We start from the raw sequence: 24,221 nt of genomic DNA, 5'->3' as shown, positions 1-24,221 counted from the left end.
ATAATTACATAAGCTGTTCATGAAAGAGAATAAGCATATCCAAATAAGGTGATATGCTGTAAGAGACAGGCTAGTCAAATACCAATTTATCACTCAATTATAAACACTTGACCACAAAACTAACGAGTGCAATTAACAATTGTATTGCTTTATTTCAACCTGCTGTGTATCCAGTAAAAATCACAATAACAATATACCCCATCCTGTCTCTCCCAGTCTTTGGGTAGTTTTGTGCTATGTTAACTACAAGGTGCCAATATGTAAAAATTTTGGTAAATTACATAAAGTTCCAATAAAATACCCGTAAAATACGTAAAATACTACAATAAATAGAATACCCAATTTTACCATTCACAACACTAGTTCAAGGGAGCCAAAAATGTTTGATTTTGATGACCTTGGTGCTTTAAGTCATTTTTAGTATCTTATAACAGCATTGTCTGTTATGTCTGACCTCTTTAGTAACCCAATGCTAACTATTGAGTAAAATTATTCTAGGTAAACAGGCTTTATCCATCCTGAGCTCAGATCTGATATCCCTTCATTTTTTTAAAGCACTGTCACTAGCTCTGAGAGAACTAATTTTGCTTCCCTTTTTCTTCTTCTTTTCCCAATAATTAGCATTTGGAAAGCAAGGTTTTTCTGCTGGAAATAAAGAGCAAAGTTAATATTTAAAACAAATAAAAATTACTGCTGTGCAGGCTATTCAAGATTTGTCTATAAAACCAATTTTGTCTATAAAACTAACAAAACGGATTTTGAAAACTGCAAATTTCAACCCAAAACTTTGTTTGGTGGAATAATTGGGACCTAGTATCCATCATTTGTGATAAGTATGAAAACTGCTCTTATTGCATAAATATTTTGGACACTAAAATAGAATATTATATTCATATTTAGAACTAAACAGGGGTAAAAGATATCCCCTAGGAATAATATGGGTCCGAGGACCCCCTCCCCTTAAAAAATTATAATCTGGAATTCATATTTCAGACTGAAGATTATATTTCACAAATGTAAAGCTCTAGTGCTCATTTTAAGGGCCAAAACTGATTGGAGAGCAACAATTCACTTTTGAATGCCCCATGTCCTTCTGGTTACTCCTGCAACCCCTCATGGGTATTATTAAAATTCAAGAAAACAGTTTTAATGGAAACAGATATAAAGCATGAAAACCTGCCACAAGGTACAACATGATAACTGCAATCTCATTGGTAAACAATTGACTTTTAGCTGGTAGCCTACTGGCAACCAAATTTGGAATTCTTGATTCTCCCATAGATTTTGAAAAGCCAATTCTGTAGTAGTCAGGGTAATTTACTAGTTTAAAATATGGACTGTTAATTTGGGATATGCTCCAAAACTATTTTGGGCAAAATTGTAGATCAGGGACTGTTTTTTATAAAGTAGCTGAGCTGAGATGCTATGGATTTAGGACTGGATAGACCCAGATTTTTGATAAAATATCCCAAAATGTTGCATCCCAATTCTTCTTTGGGATGCTTTTTTTCTAATGACATTATTTCCAGCTGCAAATTATCTTTTTTTCTTGAATTGAGTGGGTTTATCTCATTCTGTACTGTGTAAGCCACTTATAGTATAGATTATCATGTTAATTTTGTAGAAGAAATCTGGAAAAGATACTTGTTATACTTCTAACATGAAATATTTAAAAGTAGAAAAGGACATGTTTATTAAAGCTTACGCCAGCGTTCAATGTAGCCTATTGAAAATGATTGCAGTTGTTTTCATCATGGACAGCCAATAAAATTGACTCTTTGCTAGCAGAATGATTTTCATTGGTTGTTGAAAATAAATTGTAATTGATTGCAATAAGCTGTATTGAATTTGGGGTACATTTCCGCTCCTTCCCCTATTTCAGAGCATTGGCTTCCCCTGAACTAGGAAATGGTTTTACTACGTGAATAGAACTTTTAGAGATTGTCTCCAGTCTAAATTAGGAAATATAATTTATATAACTTTCGGGTTTTTCTTAGCCAGATCTTACGTAAAGAACAAAACTTGTTTTGAAGCTATTACTCTTTACTAGGATAATAACAAGATATTGGGACCTTAAATGCATATATAATGCCTTTAAGGTTGAAATGTATGATATTGAAAATACTTTTATTCTCTTTTTTTTAGTATTTGTGTCATTTCTGTTTTTCCCGTTTTTTTCCTCCTGGCACATTTTCGTCGTAAATTGATTGATTGAATAAATTGATTGATTGATATTGATTATCTATTCATCATGTTTATGATCAAATCTTGTACCTAGTGTATTCTGTCTGCTTACAGTTACTATTGTTTCTTAAACTAAGTTGGTTGAATACATTGTAAATGGTACTGAAGAATATTTTGAACGTTTTAGTTTATAATACACAGCAAATAATCTTGGCCATTTGCTTAGACTGATGATTTTTAAAAATTAGAATCATAATTATTTTAATATTTGTTTTTGTTTATGGGTTGTTTCTGCTGTTTGTTTTACGGGTTTGGCCAAATTTGTCTCTGAATAGGTTCCTAAAATACTCCTAAGATTTCCTGAAATGTAGAGTTCCCCTCCTGTCAAGCCTATAAACTTTGAATCTCACGTTTCTTGCCCCATATTTGTCTCCGGTGCTTTATTCATCTTTCAAATAAACTTTGTTTCAACTGCTGCCACCTCGCCAGTCTCTAAAACACTATTGCACTGCATCATGTCCATGCGTGTTATGTCTTTCTGGATGACAAACTTGAAAAGGTAAAGTAAAGATTCGTTCTATCTTTTTTCGTTTCGCCAAATATATGCTCAAAATACCGCTAAGGACACGTAACTTAACAGTGGTTTATAGAAATAACATCGTAAATCCAAAAATTGCAGTTCCAGAACTTCATGACAAAGTACCAAAATAACTTTTTTTCTGAAAACAAAGAAGTATGAGGATTTTTCCTTTTATTGAAAAAGTTTTGAAAAACTTTTTAAAACGGAGTAAAAAAAAAGTTTTGAAAACAGAGCAATATAAATTTCTGTAGCAAAAATTTCTAACTTTATTCAAAATCTGTAAATGTTGCTCAAATGCGTCAGTTATTTCTGTTTTTTTTTTGTTTTTTTTTTAAATAAGGCTTTCGAGGAGTTAAAACCGTTTACCACCGATTTCTGACATTCCACTTTCCATAGCTGTTGTGCCCCCTATATCCAGTTCTTTATCCATAACCTCTAGTATTGTGCAATTTGTGCCTGGCTTCTGAAGCTGCGCTCTTGGCAATTTCATATAATTCTGGGTCAACTATTTGATTTGCTTCATTGAGGACCCCTATTAAATCTCTAGCTTTGTTTCCATTTTGTGGGGTAAAAAAGGTGTACGCAATCCCAGTCCGGTTGGATCTTCCTGTTCTTCCTATTCTGTGAATGTAATCTTCACTGTTATGAGGGTAATCATAGTTAATTACATATTTTATGTCGTTGACGTCTAGACCACGGGCTGCAACATCTGTTGCCACTAATATATTTATTTTGCTATTTCTAAAGTCTTTCAGAATCCAATCTCGTTCTCTTTGATCTTTGTCACTATGGATGGCCTTTGCAGAGTACCCGGCTCTCTGAATGCTGTGTGCTATCTCATCCGCCTTTTGTTTCGTTTCTAAGAAAACAACTGCCTTGTTTTCCCGTTCTTTGGAGATTTTATCCAAAATTAAAATTAACTTACTGTATTTCTCTTGTTCTGAGCACACATCAACAATTTGCTGAATATTGTGATTAGCCGATAAATTCTTTGAGCCGACGTTTAATTTGATGTGTGTCCCTAAAAATTCTTTTGCTAAGCGTTCAACTTCCTTTGGCCAAGTAGCTGACCACATCAGAATTTGACTTTCGCTGCTAATTTGCTCAAAAATTTTCTTGATTTGCGGTTCAAAGCCCATATCAAGCATCCTATCTGCTTCGTCCAGGACGACGTAATTACATCGTCTAAGGTTTGTTTTTCTTGTCTCTAAAAATTCATTCATTCTTCCAGGAGTAGCTATGCAAAGCTCAGATCCTTGTTCCAAATCCCTCAGTTGCTGCCACTTTGGAGACCCACCAAAGACACATGTGCTTTTAATGCGAAACGATGATCCAAATTTGTCTGCCACAACTTTGATCTGTTGTGCTAATTCTCTAGTTGGAGCCAAAATCAAAGCTATTGGCCCATCTCCTCTTTTAAGGTTTGCCTGGCGTTTAATATGGACAATAGATGGTAGTATATAGGCCAGAGTTTTACCTGATCCAGTTGATGCTATGCCTACAATATTTCTACCAGATAATACAATTGGCCAACCTTGTGCTTGGATTGGAGTGGGACTATCTAATCCTTGTGATGTCAACTGAGATTTTATATCATCAGGAAAACCAGATTCTTCAAATGACATGATTGGAGGAGGGACATCTACTCCTTCAACAAGAATTTCGTTAGAGTCACGATAGCTGTTGACTTCTTCCTTGGATCTTTTGATGACAGTAGGGTGTGGGTTATAGAAATTATTTTTTAATGGATATTGTTGGCGCGTAACATCACGTGCTGATTTTGAAATACTATCGCCTGAATGTTTTGATTCTTCGAACTTGTTGGTGTGGCCATGATTATGATGAGGAAAGTATTGTTCGAGATTACGATCTCTTCTTCTTCTGCATTGATTGAAATCGCTGGAAAACTTGCGGTTAAGATTATTGAATTTTTTTTCGAGTGCTTCTAGGCGACCAGTATCCCGTGTAGGCTTGTAATAAGGCTCAAATCTGCTGGTGCGAATAATACGGTGGCGGGGTAAGTATTCTGTCCTGCCACCTACTTGTCTTCTGCTGCTTTTATTAAAATCAACTGAGTACATGTTGCTATAACTATTATGGATCTTATTAAAGAAATCGAAAGATATACAATTCATAGAAAAACAAAATAATAGCACATAAAACAATGAACAGTAATTTGATTAAATGTTTTATTAAACTGCATTGTTATTACGGGGGCTTTATTTGTGTTTAACGTCTTTTTGCGTTTGTTGATATTTCAAAAATATAAATATAAGTCTGTATTCAAAAGAATTTTGCTCTGAATTTTATGTTGAATTGAAATGATGTTATCTATCATATTAATTGTTTGCGTGATGTTCTCCCTTTGGTCAATTGTTGCTTGCGTCATAATGGTCTTTCCATTATGAACGGGTGACAGAATGCATTGGACTTGATTAATCTGGGCTATATATTTGCACATTAGGGGGGTGGGGGAGTGGGGATAAAGTATAGCGGGTCTGCGTGTAAACTGTGTTAGCTACTATCATTCTGCATATTATGAAGCAAGAATATGAAGCAAGAAACCTTATATGCCCCCAGGGCAGAACTTACAACCCCTACCCTGAGGGCTTTGGGGGTGGGGGGTGGGTGGGTGGTGGGGTTGTCATTCTTAAAGACCTAAATTCCAAAACTTTCAACTATGTTGAACAAAATGTCTATCTAAAAATTTTGATTGGATGTGTTTGGGGAAAAGGTGGGCGTGACAGGGGGTTTAGTTGCCCTCCAATCACTTTCGACTATTAAAAAGGGCACTAGCCCTTTGGATTTTCAATAGAATGAGCCCTTTTTCAAGTTTCTACGACAGAGCATTCTATGAAAACCTCATATGCCCCCAGGGCATAACTTTTAACCCTTGCCCTGAGAGTTCTGACGGGGTTATCATCCTCAAACACCTAATTTTCGGAACTTTCAACTACGTTGAACAAAATGGCTATCTCAAAATTTTGATTGGATGTGTTTGGATAAATGTTGGGCTTGAGAGGGGGGTTAGTTGTACTCTAATCACTTTCGACTGTTAAAAAGGGCACTAGCCATTTCAATTTCCAATCGAGCCCTTTTCGTAGTTTCTATGACAACGCTTTCTATGAAAACCTTATATGCCCCCAGAACATAACTTACAACCCTTGCCCTGAGGGCTTTAGGGGGGGGGGGGTCATCCTAAAAGACCCAATTTCCTCAATTTTCAACTACGTTGAACAAAATGGCTATCTCAACATTTTGATTGGATACAATCACTTTTGACTATTAAAAAGGGCACTATCCCTTTGAATTTCCGATCGAATGAACCCTTTTTGAAGTATCTACGACAAAGATTTTTACAAAAACCTTATTTGCCCCCAGGATATAACTTACAACCCTTGCCTTAAGGGCTGTGTGGGGAGTGTCCTCCTCAAGAACATAATTTCTATCTGGAAATCAACTACGTTGAACAAAATGGCTATCTCAAAATTTTGATTGGTTGTGTTTTGGGAAATGGTAGGCGGGGAAGGGGTTTTAGTTGCCTTCCAATCACTTTGGACTATTAAAAAGCGCAATAGAAATTCTAATTTCCAATCGAATAAGCCCTTTTCAAAGTTTCTACGACAACTCCTTCGATACGAAGTGCCCTGGTGTAGAACAAAAAAATAAACAATACATTGTGCCAACATCGTTCTTTACTTAGGCAGCGCTATTGCGCTGCCTATGATAATCACTAGCAATCTTCATTTCGTGTAATTCGGGTTGCAGCAGTTGCTAGCAACCTAGTAAGGGACGATCACATCCAATAATAGGCAGCGCTACTGCCTAAGTGAAGAACGATGTTGACTCAATGTATTTTTTTTTTCTGAACCAGGGCATTTTAAGGAGTTTTCGTAGAAAACACATCCAATCAAGATTTTGAGATACCGTAGCCATTTTGTTCAAAGTAATTGCTTTCCAGAAAAAAATTATGTTTTTGAGGAGGACACTCCCCCCACAGCCCTCAGGGCAAGGGTTGTAAGTAATGGCCTGGGGGCATATAAGGTTTTATAGAAAGATTTGTTGTAGAAACTTCAAAAAGGGCTCATTCGATTGAAAATTCAAAGGGCTAGTGCCCTTTTCAATAGTCAAAAGTGATTGGAGGGCAACTAACCTCCTTTTACGCCCGCCTTTTCCCCAAACACATCCAATCAAAATTTTTAGATAGCAATTTAGTTCAACGTAGTTGAAAGTTCTGGAAATTAGGTGTTTTTCTGATGATAACCCCCTCAGAGCCCTCAGGGCAAGGGTCATAAGTTATGCCTTGGGGGCATATAAGTTTTTTTATTGAAAGTTTTGTCTTAGAAACTTGAAAAAGGGCTCATTCGATTGGAAATTCAAAGGGCTAGTGCCCTGTTTATTAGTCAAAAGTAAGTGGAGGGCAAGTAAACCCCCTCTCACGCCCACCATTTCCGCAAACACATCCAATCAAAATTTTTAGATAGCCATTTTTTTCAACGTAGTTGAAACTTTTGGAAATTAGGTCTTCAGGGATTACAACCCCCCCCCCCACAACCCTCAGGGCAAGGCTTGTATGTTATGCCGGGGGGGGCATATAAGGTTTTTATAGAAAGTTTTGTTGTAGGAACTTCAAAAAGGGCTCATTCGTTTGGAAATTGAAATGGCTAGTGTTCTTTTTAATAGTCGAAAGTAACTGGAGGGCAACTAACCCCCCTCTCACGCCCACCATTTCCCCAAACACATACAATAAAAATTTTGAGATAGCCATTATTTTCAACGTAGTTGAAAGTTCTGGAAATTCGGTCTTTGAGGATGACAACCCTCCGCCCCCCCCCCGAAACCCTCAGGGCAAGGGTTGTAAGCTATGCCCTAGGGCATATAAGGTTTTTATAGAAAGTTGTGTCGTAGAAACTTCAAAAAGGGCTCATTTGATTGGAAATTCAAAGGGCTAGTGCCCTTTTTAATAGTCGAAACTGAACTGAGAGCAACTAACCCCCCTCTCACGCCCACCAATTCCCCACAAATATCCAATCAAAATTTTGAGATAGCCATTTTTTTTCAACGTAGTTGAAAGTTGTGGAAATTATGTATTTAAGGATGGCAAACCCCCCAGGGCAAAGGTTTTAAGTTATGCCCTGGGGCATATAAGGTCTTATATAAGTCTTCTATAGATAGTTTTGTCGTAGAAACGTCAAAAGGGCCTCATTTAATTGGAAATTGAGAGGGCTATTATCCTTTTTAATAGTTAAAAGTGATTGGAGGGTAAGCAACACCCCTCTCACGAAACACATTTCCCCAAACCATTTCCCCAAACACATCCAATCAAAATTTTCAGATAGCCATTTTGTTCAACGCAGTTGGAAGTTCTGGAAGTTAAATCTTTGCCAGCGTTGTCTTAGAAACTTCAAAAAGGACTCATTCAATTGTGAATTGAGAGGGCTAGTGCCCTTATTAATAGTCAAAAGTGTTCGGAGGGCGAATGCCCCCTCACGCCCATTATTTTCCCAGACTCTTCCGATCAACATTTTTATATAGCCATTTTGTTGAACGTAGTTGAAGGGCCTGGAAATTATGTATTTGAGTATGACATCCCCCTTACAGCCCTCATGGCTAAGGTTGTAAGTTATGCCCTGGGGGCATATAATGTTTTATAGAAAGTCTTGTCGTAAAAATTTCAAAAGGGCTCTTTCGACTGGAAATTGAAAGAGCTATTGCCTTTTTAATAGTCGATAGTAATCGGAGGGAGAATCGCCTCCCCCCACGCCCATCATTTCACCAAACATTTCCGATCAACATTTTGAAATGACCATTTTGTTCAACGTAGTTGAAAGGTCTGGAAATTATGTCTTGAGGATGACAACACTCCCCCCCCCTCCCAATAGTCCTCTGGACAAGGGTCGTAAGTTATGCCCTTTAGTCATATAAGGTTTTTATAGAAAGTTTTGTCGTAGCTGTTTCAAAAACGGCTCATTTGATTGGAAATTGAGAGACTAGTGCCTTTTTTATCAGTCGAACGTGGTCAGAGGGCAAATTTTGATATAGCCAGTTTGTTCAGCCCATCAGAAAGAGTTGGAAATTATGTCTTTGAGGATAACAAATCCCCCCAGCCCTAAGGGCAAGGGCTGTAAGTTATGCCCTGGTGACATATAGTTTTTTTTTTTTTAGAAAGTGTGGTCATATAAACTTCGGAGGGGGATCATTGGATTGGTAATCAGACGCTCTAGTGCTCTTTTTAAGAGTCAAAGTGATCAGAGGGTAGGTACCCCCTCCACCCTACAGACACGTCGTATTGTCCCGAAATGCGTCTTCTAGAAATTTTGAGATAGCCGTTCTATTCAAAATAGTCTAAATATCATATAACAAGGCTTTTGCGGTTGAAACAAACCCCAGAGAATAGAGGCAAGGATTGTAAGCTATGCCCAGGGGATATTTAAGGTTTTTATGGAAGGGATAGTTGTTTAGCTCAGAAGAGGCTCAGTCTTTCTCCCTGAAAAAGACTATGTCAGTATAAAACGAACAGAAAATTATTCGAAATTTTTGTTTTGCACAAAATAAGTTTTCCAAAAAAGTAAAGAACTCCATTAAACCGAAAATGAAAAAAAAACAACATTGAATCAAATAATCTACCAAGCATACAACTACCACAAACAGTATCAATAAATAAATGAAACCCAACACAAACAGAAATTAAAATAAGTCAAACTCAAAAAACGAGCAGAAATTAATCTGAGTAGGGTTCTAAACCCTTTGCTTTCTAAAAGCTAGAATATAATTTGTACTTTACTGAAAAAATCCTTTTAAATGCTTTCAGTTTTATAACTCTTAAGAAATCAAAGATCAATTAAGATTTTAAGGAATAAACATCAGCATATGTATATTAAACTGACGATGCACATTTTTTTTAGTAAATTCATTTGAATTTTTCTCAGTAAAGTACAAACTATATTCTAGCTTTTAGAAAGCTTAGGGTTTAGAAACCTACTCAGATTAATTTCTGCTCGTTTTGAGTTTGACTTATTTTACTTTCTGTAAGCTTTTGGGTTTCATTTATTGATTGATAATGATTTGTGGCATTTGTATGCTTGGTAGATTATTTGATTATATTTGTGTTCATTTTTGTTTTAATGGAGTTCTTTACTTTTTTTGGAAAAACTTATTTTGTGCTAAAAGTTTCTTTAATTAATACTAAGAAATGTAATAGCACATAACTCCTGCTCAGATAAAAACAAGAAGTACACTATTAGAACTGCCTTGTCCGAAATCTCTATATAGAGAACTTGCCGTCCTTTGGTTTGAAGAATGATAAGATACAAGATCAAGTCTATACTCTGAGGAGGAGGAATAAGGCCAAACTCTGGGGAGGAAGCAATAGGTTGTAGCTTGGGAAAGAAGATCAATTGGAATACCTCAAAGAAGATAAGATTAATATATCTTAAAAGGCGTCTTGGGTAACAGCGATAACAGTATAGTTCGTTCTTTACTAGTTCCTGCTAAGAAAAAGCTAAGGTGTTTTCCTGTGTTTTATGAATCAATAGCACCACAAGACTTCCGTTTTATTGATTCATAACCTAATACTGCATTTTTTAAAAGGCTTCTAGATTATGTTTAATTCTAACAAAATTTTATCAAACATATTTTAATCGCCCTTTGAATTTTGTATCAACACCCCCAATTCAAATGCAAAAACCAGTCAAACAAACCATTACAAATATTAAGTCACGTAAGCATGGGCACTGTTTCTGTTCTGTTTTTAAAGTACCTGTTTCTGTTCTGTTTATACAAAAAAAAACAGAAACAGATTACCTGCTTTTATTTTATCTGTTCTGTTTTTTTATTAGCTATTTTGTCCTGTTTCTTTTTTTTTCCTTCTGTTTTCCCTCTGTTCCTTATTTTTTTTTGTGATACGAGATGTTCCGAGATTTCAGACAATTTCAAGCAAGTAGCTCGCTAGTATTAGCCCGCGATATTTCCCAGTGAAAAACCAACTTTTTCCGGTTATATTAAAGTTCATTCATTCAGCTGTGTGCGTTATTCTTACACCTTCATAGAGTATCTTCAGTTATGAGAAAACACATTTTTTAGGGTAACATCGGAGGTCTAAATACTTCAAATCTTCTTACGCGATGATTGCAATAGGGATTTGGGAAAGCAAACAGACTTTCATTGAAAAGTATTAGGTTGTTGTTTAGTTATAAATTATACATAGACAAAGAAAGAAGTTGGGATCAGATATCAGATACAATATAATTGCACAGATATATAAAACATAGGTAAGTATTATTATGTAAAATATAGGTAAACAGTATAAGAAGTAGTTCTTAAATAAGACACTATAATATAGGCAATGCATTATTATTTAGGTAACAGTAAGCTTGTGTCCTCGCAGATGCAAACACTATATCAACCTATTTTATGCTGCATCAAATTCCGGAAATGTTTCCTCGACGGATTCTTGAATCTCTTCCTGTTTATCCGATTATCCCCCCACCAGGTGTCTCATTTTCTAAGGGGCACAGGGGAGGGGAAGCTGCCACCCTCCTGCGTTATTAGGCTAATTAAAAAAACATTGGAAACTGTCAAAACGAGCCAATTTTCGTTTATAACAAAGAATATATCCGGTCATCATTTATGTAAATTGGGGAAGGGCCCGCCTCCCCCTGGATTTTTCGCCCTGTAACGTTTTGAAAAAAACTTTTTGAGTGGTACTTTAATTAAAAAAAGTGTTGGTATTAGCTAACAATTGGAGCTACTGAGAAGGAAACACGTTAAGAAAACAAGGATGCAGATAAACATTAGCTGGCCCCACTTTGAAGGTGATTCCAGTTTGCAGGTAATGTACAATTGTCAATCTGTTGTCAGGGTGTTTTGAAAAATTAGCTACCATAACCCTTTTTGAGAATTTCTATCCGGATCAGGCTCGTCCCGAGTGTAAATTTTAATAAGGCTTGTTTTAGGTTGGTACTTTATTAGTAGTCGGGCTACAGCCGAGAAGAACCGCCTATAGAATGTCAAAGATTCCATTAGAAAACAGGTTTACGCTGCATAGTGAGTTATTGCTCACTCTGTGACAAAGATTTCAACTTTATTTTTTGTGGGTTAAGGGGACCAAAAAAGATACCTAGGTCATGTAGGTTATGTATTAAATATATGATATAATGGTACTTGTAAAGAATCCAGAAAATACGCGAGAATTGTATTGAACCTCAGATAGGCATTACCCGGTGCTTCATATGAGACGCTGTATAAACAAAGGGAAACAAAGGGTTTCTGACTACAGGAACTATATTTAAACTGTAGTTTTTTGGGGTTTAGGGGAACTAAAACTAAAAAGGTGCCTAGGTTAGGTTACATATTTAATATATGCTCTGCTTTTAATTATACCCCAAAAAGTCAAGTGATCTTAACAAAAATCCTACCATTAGATTTAGCATACCAGAAAACCGTACTGCAGAGGTTGTCAGCTCCTCTCTACAGTAATGTCGAATTTGTTTTTCTTTGCAAGAAGAAAAATAGCAGATTTTTTTTTCGAGGGATGATCGTATTGAATGAATGTACCATGAAGACCGGCAGATGGGCTCATTCGAACAGAATCGAAAATTCTAGTTTCCTTTTTCAGTGACCAAAAAGATTAGAGGGCAACTAGCGCCTCTCCTAAGCCCTTTTTTTCTCAGAAATGTACGATCATGGTTTTGAGATTGCCATTGTACTGAACACGGTTAAAAGGTCCAATAACTATGTCTTTCAGGATGCCGTGCATCCTCACAGCCCCTGCAGAAATGGCTATATTGACGCAATTTGCCCATTTTAGATGTATTATTGTTCTGGGGGAGGGTAAAGATTTTTGGGGGGGATGTTCTGTGGGGAGGAGATTTAGGGAAAACTTCAAAACAAGGGGGGGTGGATTTTCTTGCATGATGTGAAAAAAACGGTCAGAAACTTAATTAAAAAAAAACAAGTTTTTTCAAGTGAAAGTAAGGAGCAACATTTAAACTTGAAACGAATATAAGCTATTCCAAATATGAGGGGTGCTGCCCTTTCACAACCCTCACTCTTTACGCTACAGTTTGACCTTTTGCCGCAATACTTTAAGAGAGACAGCTCAGACACAAAGGTTATTCAATTTAAATGAGAAGTATTTCTAAGGAACTTTAAGACTTGCGTAAAGAGCGAGGGCTCTTCGTGCAAGGTGGTACTCAACCACCTTGTGCTTCAGTCGGAGGCTAGTAGCAAAGACTATTGCTTTATAGATTATAAATATACTACCTGTCACTGCCAGACAGCACCAGAAATTTTAGAAATATATCCTTAAATATTACATTATTTCTTATACTTACATCTTAAATTCCTATTATGAAAATATACCCTTAAAAACTCATATTGTGCTGCAAGGGTCTAAGTTTTTAAGGAACCAGTAGTTGGAAAATGCAATTTTACTTTTAATTACAGAGAATTTTTTTTACACTATGGGCCAACGAAGCTACTCTGGGGCCGATTGCCTCTTTTCCCCCTAGTTATGCCACTGAGTTTAAAGAGGTCAGATTTGGGACGCTGGTCCAATTTTCGAAATGGTAGGCTACTGAAAAGGCGATTCTAATTTTGTGAAAAATCCAAAATCCACCTTTGTCATAGGAAAGCATGCCATCACTATCTGATGACGAGTTCGATGTTCCCCGTAAAATTTTGAAGCTGCCTCTCTGGTCACCCTATGGAAAAAAGAAAAAAGAAAGACAGTATCAGGTGCAACTTCTGTAAAAAGTCTCTAAAGGCTACAGGAGGGTCTGCTACGAAATTTATATGTCATATTAAAAGGAAGCATATGATTGATGTTCACAAAGATAAAGTATCTGCCACTCCTGCAGCAAACAAAAAATCCAACTTAACTCAAGCAAATACCTCAAGTCAGCCTTTTTCCCCAAATAAAGCTTCAAATAGTAAAAAAAATGGCCCAGAGGCCCAAATAAAGCCAAATAAGGCCCAAATGGATCAATGGAATCTGGAACAAGAAGAGAAGATATACGATTATTCCCTATTTTAGACCGATCAAAATAAGTTGCTCTGAAGAAGCTCTGCTGCAAAACAGTATTTAAGGACAAATTGCCACTATCTGTGTTTGATAAACCAGGTATGAAACAACTTATTTCAAAAATAACTGGAGGCTTGAAAGCACCATCCAGGAGAACCATCCATCGTCACATGAATGTTGCTGCCAGAAAACAAGAAGTTAAGCTGAAGGCTGCTTTAAGGTGTGCCACTCAGGCTAGCTTGACTTTTGACTGCTGGTCTGCAAAAGGGGCTGGCTATATAGGTATCACTGTCCATTACCCCAAGATTATGAAAAATGAGTGGAAGTTGCACCATTGTACAGTATTTTACATTTCATGAGGCTTAAGCACTCTCATACAGCTACCAACATTCTTTCGGCAGTTCAAGTTGCAATCAGAAAGTTTTCATTGACAGACAAGATTTTCTGTGTTGTTACTGATTCTGGGAGCAATGTTGTCAAAGCCTGCAGGCTAGGGGCAATCCCCCGAATTTCATGTTTTGCACATTGTCTTCATGTATCTGTTGCACGCGCTCTTGGATTTTGGTCCAATCGAAACTTAGCCGATGATATCCCTGAACAAGATTGCTTGGAATCCTCTGAAGAAGTCGAAGATGTTGAGCCAACTGATGAAAATGATTCTGATGGCCTTTCGGATTCTGAGTCTGAAAATTCTGGAAGTGGAGATAAGTTTGCTAGAGAATCCGACGACACTGATGCAGTGTCTACAGAAGAGGATGATGAAAGTAATGGAGAAGAAGAGTGGGGAGTTAGGAGTCAGTCTGAAGACGAGGGTGCACCACAGACTATCCGAAGACACGTTACGTTTGCTCAACCATTGATAAAGCTGCGGAAACTACTGAGAATCCTAAAGGTTTCTACTGTCCAGCATGGTATGTTTGAAAAATATTGCAAAGAGAGTGGCCTTAGTCCTCGTATCCCTCTTGACATGAAAGTGCGATGGGAAAGCACTTTTGAAATGATTGTGTCTGTAAAAAAACGTAGGGAAGCCTTGGAAATTTTTTTTATATTCAACAGTGGCAACGATTCCATTCGAAGTCTCTGTCTTTTTGCTAATGACTGGATTGTGTTAGAAGCTTCTATTGCTGTACTTGCTCCTTTCGCGATGCCACAGTTCTGATAAGCGCTTCTTCATATCCAACTAGCAGTCGAGCATACATAGTCCTAAAAGGGCTTGAGTTCTTTTGTAATACGAGAGCCAGTGATGACCCCATTGTTGCATCCCTCAAAGAACTCATAGCCGTGGTGTTGAAAAGGTATTTCATGACAAACCAACATTTTGAGCTTACTCTTTTCCTAAAGGCAGCATATTTGGATCGTTCTACATTTGTAAGGTTATCACTTGTGGATCGCTCTCTAGCACGCCAATCTTTGATGCCATTACTGCAGGATGCATTAAGTAATGCTGAAGAAGCCGAAAGACTACCCACTCCAAGTTGCCGTAGTGAAGCTGAAGTCCTTGAGAATGTAGAGGAGTCCAGTAAGGAAAGCTTGTTCCAGTCATTTTGGGACAGAACTGGTTTCAAACCCGTAAGACACTTCTACAATGTCAGCAACTCTGTCGAAAATTTATTAAAATCGTATGAAGAGAAGGTCCTAGTGTTTCTTTCATAGAAACGTAGAACTGACAATCCGGTAAGCTTTGTCTTTTTTAAACGAGTTTGCTTATATACTGTAGCACAAATTCAGAAAATTCCTGGGAGAGGGAAGGCTTAAGAAACTATTTTCATTTTCCACAAAAAATTATATTATTTATACCTTTGAAATAGTTTTAGACCCAGAGTCTCAGGAGGGGGCTCGGCTCAGAAATAAAATCAACATTTTTGATTTAATACGTATAGTTAGTTATGCCCAAGGGTGTTACTATCTCTTGGTCTTTTGGGAGTGGACCACAAAAAACGTGCTATTAAGAGCATATCCACTCTTGTTCTTAATTAAATAAAAAAAACAAGTTTTTTAAACTGAAAGTAAGGAGCGACATTAAAACTTAAAACGAACAGAAATTATTACGTATATGAAAGGGGCTGTCCCCTCCTCAACGCCTCGCTCTTTACGCTAAAGTTTTTTATTGTTTTAAAGAATAAAGTTTTGAGACAGAGTCAACCTTTAGCGTAAAGAGCGAGGCGTTGAGGAGGGGACAGCCCCTTTCATGTACGGAATAATTTCTGTTCGTTTTAAGCTTTAATGTCGCTCAATACTTTCAGTTTAACAAACTTGTTTTTTTTTATTTAATTTCTTATTGTTTTTTAGTTAATGCAGATTTTATTTGAATAAAAATTTAACTTTTCTTTTTCTAAATGGATCTATTTACAAATTAAATTTCGTAACTAACTTCTATATTCGTGTATTTTTCTTCTGGCAAAAAATACAAAGTTGCAGATTTTTGCAGATATGAGCTTGAAACCTATGTAAGAGGGTTTTCTGATATGCTGAATTCTGACGGTGTGATTTTCATTAAAATTCTTTCAGTTGTAGGGGATGTTTCCCCCCTCTTTAGAAAATTGAGTAAATGTTCTCAGGCCTGGAGCCTTTGATGAGTAATACTAAACTTACTAAAATTTATATATTTAGGATCAGCATTATAAACACATTCTTTTGATACATTTATTGACATCAAAGTTCCGTTTTTAAAAGTTTCGATTACTATTGAGCCGTATCGCTTGTTTTTTTATTGTTTTTTTATTACGTATATGATGGGGTTCTCCTCTTAGTCAATATCACACTCTTTACGTTAAAAGTAAAAAAAAAATTTGATTAACAAAAACCAGAATCAAAAAGGCCGTTTAATTAAATATATAGCTCTTTTGAAAGCACTAAAAAAAACTGTAGCATAAAGAGCGAGGTATTGACTTGGGGGAGAACCCCCTCACATACGTTATAATTTCTGTTCGTTTTAAGTTCTAATATTCCTTCTTACATTTCAGTTGAAAAAACTTATTTTTTTTAATTTAATTTCTGATCGTCTAATGATCGATTTAATTTCTAATGCTTGGAAATCCGGCGCCCCCTTCATAGAAATGTCTCTTACCCCAAATAAACATCCTCCACGGAAATATTCTCAAGAGTAACCCCCGCCTCTAGCCCCCCCCCCCCCAGAAAAAATCCTTCCTGAAAATGGTTGTATACTTCCCAATAACCAATAAATAATGCTGGCAAGTCCAGCGCCCCCTTCATGGCAATTTCCCTTCCCCCATGAAAACTTCCATCATGAACAGATCCTCCAACATAACCACCGACCCACCCTTCCCACCCACAACCAGAAAAAAAAACTCCTGAAAACTTCTGTATACGTCCCAATAACCAAAACTATATGTTAAAATTGGGTAAAGTTCATAGCTTTTAGCCCTCCCTCTGGGAACTTCGGGGGATTAAGTCACCCTAAAAGACATATTTATCATATTTTCGACCATGCTGAACAAAATGTCTATCTCAAAATTTTGATAGGGTGACTTTGGGAAAAAAATAAGCGTGGGTGGGGGCCTATTTGCCATCCATTTTTTTTTGTCACTTAAAAAGGGCCCTAAAACTTTTAATATCCGTTCCAATGAGCCCTCCCGCGATATTCTACGACCACTGGTTAGATACGATCACCCCTGGGGAAAAAAAACAAAAAAAAAACAAAAAACAAATAAAAACGCATCCGTAATCTTTCTTATGGCAAAAAATGGAAAATTCAACATTTTTGCAGATAGGAGCTTGAAAACTCTACAGTAGGGTTCTCTGATACGCTGAATATGATGGTGTGATTTTCATTAAGGTTCTATAACTTTTAGGGGGTATTTCCCCCTTTTTTGAAAATCAGCCAAATTTTCTCAGGCGCGTAACTTTTGATGGGTAGCACTAAACTTGATGAAAATTATATATTTGAAATCAGCATTGAAATCATATTCTTTTGATATATCTATTGGTATCAAAAACCCATTTTCTAGAGTTTCGGTTACCATTGAGCCGGGTCGCTCCTTACTTACAGTTCGTTACCACGAACTGTTTGAAAAGAAAACATTGAAGCAGTATAAATCATAGGCAGCGCAACAGCGCTGCCTAAGTAAAGAACGATGTTGGCAGAATGTATTATTTATTATCATTATTTTTTGGTTTACCAGGGCACTTGGTATCGAAAGAGTTGTCGTAGAAACTTCGAAAAGGGCTCATTCGATTGGAAATTGGAGTGGCCTGTGCCCTTTTTAATAGTCGAAAGTGATTGGATTGGAAGGTAACTAAACACCCCTTCCACGCCCACCATTTCCCCAAACACATCCAATCAAAATTTTGAGATAGCCATTTCGTTCGGCGTAGTTGATTTCCAGATAGAAAGCATATTTTTGAGGAGGACACTCCCCCACAGCCCTCAGGGCAAGGGTTTTAATTTATGCCCTGGGGGCATATAAGGTTTTTATAGAAAGCGTTGTCGTAGAAACTTCAAAAAAAAGGTTCATTCGATTGGAAATTCAAAGGGCTAGTACCCTTTTTAATAGTCAAAAGTGATTGGAGGGCAACTTACCCCCCTTTCACGGTTATTTTGGACATGTTTTTTTTAATATAATTTAAATAAAACACCTTACAGTCATGGGTGCCCATATGGGGGGGCAGGGGGGGGCCCCCGCCCCCCCGCCTGGCTGAATGATGCTGCCTTATTTTTATATTTTTGTTCTGAGATTTCTATTATATAGCATTACAAGTGCCAATTAGATGAGGTTTGCCCCCCCCCCCTGGAATTCAGCTTATGGGCGCCCATGCTTACAGTCAGAATAACTAAAATAAAACACTCCAGTTTTCGAACCTTTTTAATAGTTGAAAGTGATTGGAAGGCAACTAAGGCCCCTCTCACGCCCACCTTTTCCCCAAACACATCTTATAAAAATTTTGAGATGGAGATTTTTTTCAACGTAGTTGAAAGTTCTGGAAATTAGGTCATTAAGGATAACAAATCCCCCCAGCCCTAAGGACAAGGGTTGTAAGTTATGCCCTGGGGACATATAGGGTTTTTATTCGAATTCAATTTATTCGAATAAAAATAAAATATAACATCAATAAAAATAAGGATCATAGAAGAAAGCTTGTTTAGGACCATAACACCAAAAAAAAAAAAAAACTATGATTACAATTTAACTATTTTAGTGATTTTCCCGTATTCAATTCAATTCAATTTTATTTGATTAAAAACATAACACAAACATCAATAACAATAAAGATCCTAGAAGATAACTTATTAAGGACCAAAAAAAAAAAATTAAAGTAACACTGAAAAAAAAGAAGAAAAAAAGAAGAATAAAACATGGGTAATTAGAGCAAATTTGTTAAAAATGGAAAGATTAAATTATATTATCAAGTTTTGCTACATTTTTAAACAACTTGCAGAAACTTGTGGCTAGTTCAGCACTGGAGGGAATTTTGTTCCATTGAATAATAGATTTGTAAATGGGAGATTGCTGGGCAGCACTTGAAACGCATTTAGGAATTTTAAAGGCTCTATTGGATGAACGGAGACAGTGGGCTTCCGAATTATTAATATTATAATAGGTTAGGAGTTGAGGTGGAAGATTATTGTGGAAAGCAGAGTAAGCAAGCGATAAGTTTAGTTTTTGTATGATTTGATCAAGTGGAGCTATGCCAAAATCTGAATACAAATCACGAGTTGGATATAGACGGGGAAGCCGAAAAACTGCTTTAATGGCGCGGTTTTGGGCAAATTTGAGTTTTTTAGTGAAGGACCGTTTTGTGTTTCCCCAAACTGATCCGCAATAAGAAAGGTAAGGAAAAATAAAGGAATAATAGAGGGTAACTAGGATGTCAGGAGGAAGAAAATAATTCACACGGTTAATCATAGCAACTTGTCTCAAAATTATTGCTGTTATGTAAGAAATATGATTAGAGAATGACAAGCTTGAGTCAATAAATACACCAAGAAACTTGGCAACCTCCACTTGTGGGATGATGTCGGAGGAGTACCTGAGACCAAGAGCAGGTTGAATAACGTCTTTGTTGTAGGGGGTTCTGAATAATACTATTTGACTTTTCTTGCTATTAATGGTCATTTTATTCGTAAGGCACCACGCCTGGACTCTGTTCAGAAGGACTTGGGCAGAGGTTATTGCCAATGGTAGATTGGTGCCAGTGATGAAGAAGTTGCTGTCATCAGCAAATAATACAGGATACACTGAAGGGCCCAGGTCTATAACAAGATCATTGATATATAGTAGAAATAAAATAGGGCCTAGAACGGAGCCTTGCGGGACACCCCTCCGAACAGGTAAGGGCTGAGAGGATACTCCACCCAGGCTCACAATCTGTACCCTTCCAGATAGATAAGAATCAAACCAAGAGAGTGGAACACCACGAATACCGTAACTATTTAATTTACTTATTAAAATACTGTGATCGACCATGTCAAAGGCCTTAGAAAAATCCAAAAATAAGCCCAATACAGTTTTTTTAAGGTCGAGTTGTGAACGTATGAACTGTGTGGCGTCAATTAGAGCATGAGAAGTTGAGAATTTCGGCCTAAAGCCATATTGGTGAGGATAAATCAAGGATACGGAGTGCTGACTGTCAAACAGAAAGGGAGACAGATGTCTGAAGATGATTCTCTCGAGCACTTTGGATATAACAGGAAGAATTGAGATTGGACGATAATTACCTATCTCAGTTGGATCGCCCTTTTTAAGAACTGGAATAACAATGGCTGACTTCAGTAAATCAGGAAAAACTGTGGGTTAAAGATAGGTTGGCAATATGCTTGATGGGCTCGTAAACAAAAGGAGATATGGTCTTCAGGAGCTTATTACTTAATCCAAGACAGTCAGGAGTAAAACTATTAGGGAGAGAACCGATGATTTGAAGTACCTCATTGCTATCAGTTTGGCAGAAAAACATGGATCTAAAATTGAAGCGAGGGAAAACAGCCTGTGAGGAGGAGCGGGAGTCAGTATGAGGAACATTCGAAAAATAATTATTAAATGCATCAGGTGCATGTAAAGGGTCAATTAATCTACCGTTTGTGTCTTTAAGGCGAATAGGTATAGACTTTGATTTTCTATTTTTTGAAAGTATCAAGCAGTTCGTGGTAATCAAACAGTTCGTGGTAACGAACTGTAAGTAAGGAGTGACCCGGCTCAATAGTAACGGAAACTCTAAAAACGGAATTTTGATACCATTAGATACATCATCATAGATACTTTTTTTTTTTTTTTTTTTTTTTTTTTTTTTTTTTTTGTTATACCTAAGATTTTAGAACAGTTCGTGGTAACGAACTGTAAGTAAGGAGCGACCCGGCTCAAAGGTAACCAAAACTCTAAAAAACGGAATTGTGATACCAAAAGATACATTAAAAGAATCAGATTTTAATTCTGATTTCAAATATATAAGTTTCATCAAGTTTAATCTTACCCATCAAAAGTTACGCACCTGAGAAAATTTGGCTGATTTTCGAAAAAGGGGGAAAATACCCCCTAAAAGTAAAAGAACCTTGATGAAAATCACACCATCATATTCAGCCTACTGTAGAGGTTTCAAGCTCCAATCAACAAAAATGAGGAATTTTACATTTTTTGCCATAAGAAAGATCACGGGTGCGTGTTTATTTGTTTTTTTTTTTTTTTTTTCCCAGGGATGATCGTATCGACCCAGTGGTCCTAGAATATCGTGGGAGGGCTTATTGAAACGGAAATTAAAAGTTCTAGTGCCCTTTTTTAGTGACCAAAAAATGGAGGGCAACTAGGCCCCCTCCCACGCTCATTTTTTCCCAAAGTCACCCGATCAAAATTTTTAGATAGCCATTTTGTTCAGCATAGTCGAAAATATTATAACTATGTCTTTTAGGATGATTTAATCCCTCGAAGCCCCCAGGGGGAGGGCTGAAAGTTATGAACTTTACCCAATGTTAACATATAGCCTAGTATTGGTTATTGGGACCCGGCTCAATGGTAACCGAAACTCTAGAAAACGGTATTTTCATACAAATAGATACATCAAAAGAATCGGATTTTAATGTTGATTTCAAATATATAAGTTTCATTAAGTTTAATCCTACTCATCAAAATTTACGTGCCTGAGAAAAGTTGGCTGATTTTCGAAAAAAGGGGGAAAGACCCCCTAAAAGTTATAGAACCTTAATGAAAATCACACCATCAAATTCCGCGTAGCAGAGAACCCTACTGTAGAGGTTTCAGGCTCTTATCTACAAAAATGTGGAATTTTCCATTTTTTGTCATAAGAAAGATCACGGGTGCGTGTTTATTTGTTTTTTTTTCCCACGGGGGATTGTATCTACCCAGTGGTCCTAGAATATCGTGGGAGGGGTCATTAGAATGGAAATTAAAAGTTCTAGTGCCCTTTTTAAGTGACCAAAAAAATGGAGGGCAATTAGGCCCCCTCCCACGCTCATTTTTCCCAAAGTCACCTGATCCAGATTTTGAAATTTTGTTCCAGCCATTTGTTCAGCATGTTCGAAAATATTATAAGTATGTCTTTTAGGATGACTTAATCCCCCGAAGTTCCCGGGAGGAGGGCTGAAAGTTATGAACTTTACCCAATGTTAACATATAGTATTGGTTATTGGAAAGTATACAGTACAGACGTTTTCAGGGGAGATTTTTCCTGGTAGTGGGGGGGGGGGGGGTCGGGGGTTATGTGGGAGGATCTTTCCATGAAGGACGTTTTCATGGGGGAAGGGACATTGCTATGCAGGGGAAGCCGGACTTCCTAGCATTATTTAAAAAAAGATCAGAAATTAAATATAAAAAAACAAGTTTTTCAACTGCAACAGCAGCAACATCAAAAATTTAAACGAACAGAAAATATTATATATATGATTGGGTTCACCCCTTAGTCAATACCTCACTCTTTAATCCAGAGGTTTTTTAGTACTTTCATAAGAGCTATTTATTCTAATTAACGGCCTTAGTGATTAAGCGGTCATTTTTAAACTCACGGATGAGTTTAGTGTATAAGTTTTTATAATGTTTATAATTAGATAGGTCAATATCACTACTGGTCTTACAGGCTAACTTATATAATTTGTTTTTACGATATGAGGAGACAATGAGGCTATGTGACATCCAGGAGCAAATAGGGATATTTTTCCGGTTAGGTTTACGAATAGGAAAAGTTGAATGGATAATCTCACTTAGCCTTTGTGCAAAACCATTTGTGGCAGAATTTACCTCTTGACAATTTAAGACATCGGACCAGTCAGTGGTTCTTAGGCAATCGATAAAATGGTTTATATTTTCAGAGCTGTAATTTCGAGTAGGTGTTGGGATATTAATTCTAGACCGTAGAGGTAGTGGTTGCGAAGGTAGTGACAAGTAAATAGGAAAATGGTCTGACAGATCTGAAAATATTATATTTGAGGACAGGTCATTTCCCAGGGAAGTGGATACAAAAATGTTGTCAATTAATGTTGAAGATGATCTCACAGGATCGACTCTACTTGGGAAAAAAATTGTGGGTAGAAGACCACTCGCGGTTACCGATTCAAAAAAAGTGTCAGATTCAATATTTTTACCAACATTGAGTAGGTTGCAATTAAAGTCCCCAAGAACTATTGCCTTTTTATGGGGTAGGTTAATAAAATTAGAAAAATCATCAAACAGATTACAAAAACAGGAGGTCGGAAATGGAGGAGGTTTATAAAATAAGGAGAGTATATAGGAATTTTGGCTGATAACTATGTTTACAATTATTGAATAAATACATCTGAGATTTAGTTGTGTAGAGAAAATAGATTCGTACTCTGATAGCCTGGTAAAATTTACATTCGAACGGATGTAAAGTGAGATACCACCAGAACACTTTGTCAATCTCCTGGGCATATGGATTATTTGGCAACCAGGTAGTAAAAAATCACTAGTGTCATCATTATCGGAAAGCCATGTCTCTGTTAATCCTATTACATCAAAACGGCAGACACCATTAAATGAAATTAAATCTTTAAACTTGAGCCACTTATCCTGGATGCTTCTGATATTGAAACAAAGAACATTAAGGGAATTATTTTTTACTATTTTTGGCTTCACATTGGTAGCAAAATCGAAAATATCAAGGTATTTGCAGCTAGCATTTGTTAAGGTACCAGGGGGGCTGCTTATAGGGTTGGCATGCTGATTATCATCTATATCGGGATAATTAAAAGCAATGTTATTAGAAAGGGATAAACTAGTTAAAAACGAAAAGTCACACATTAGATAGTCGTCAGGCGTTCTGATTGTGACTCAATCAGCCTATGTTGGCTTAAAACACTCTCAATTTGAATTTCTGCTTCGAAAACTATGGTCTCGCCGAAGTTGGTTTTTGCCAAATTCTTCAGAATAATGCATTTCAACTGATTGGGTAACTCTAATTGGGAGATGAGCATAGAGGTAACTGTAGCCTAAAGCTGGCTAATTTAAAGTACAT

At 36.9% G+C, this 24,221-nt stretch overlaps 1 protein-coding gene and 1 pseudogene across 2 annotated transcripts in view; one reads left to right on the top strand and one right to left on the bottom strand.

Moving 5' to 3' along the window:
* cue (Low-density lipoprotein receptor repeat domain-containing protein cueball) overlaps positions 1-24,221 on the top strand; it is a 146,249-nt gene that overhangs the window by 4,503 nt on the left and 117,525 nt on the right. The gene's annotated exons all lie outside the window — the stretch shown is intronic.
* Positions 3,127-4,845, bottom strand: LOC148947150 (putative ATP-dependent RNA helicase DDX5 pseudogene; annotated as a pseudogene).

Source organism: Artemia sp. Qi Xiang Cuo, chromosome 11, assembly GCF_049724085.1.
Source record: "Artemia sp. Qi Xiang Cuo chromosome 11, ASM4972408v1, whole genome shotgun sequence".
Lineage (NCBI taxonomy): Eukaryota > Metazoa > Arthropoda > Branchiopoda > Anostraca > Artemiidae > Artemia > Artemia sp. Qi Xiang Cuo.
The sequence above is the reverse complement of the archived record's forward strand: the minus strand, read 5'-3'. Positions and strand labels throughout refer to the sequence as shown.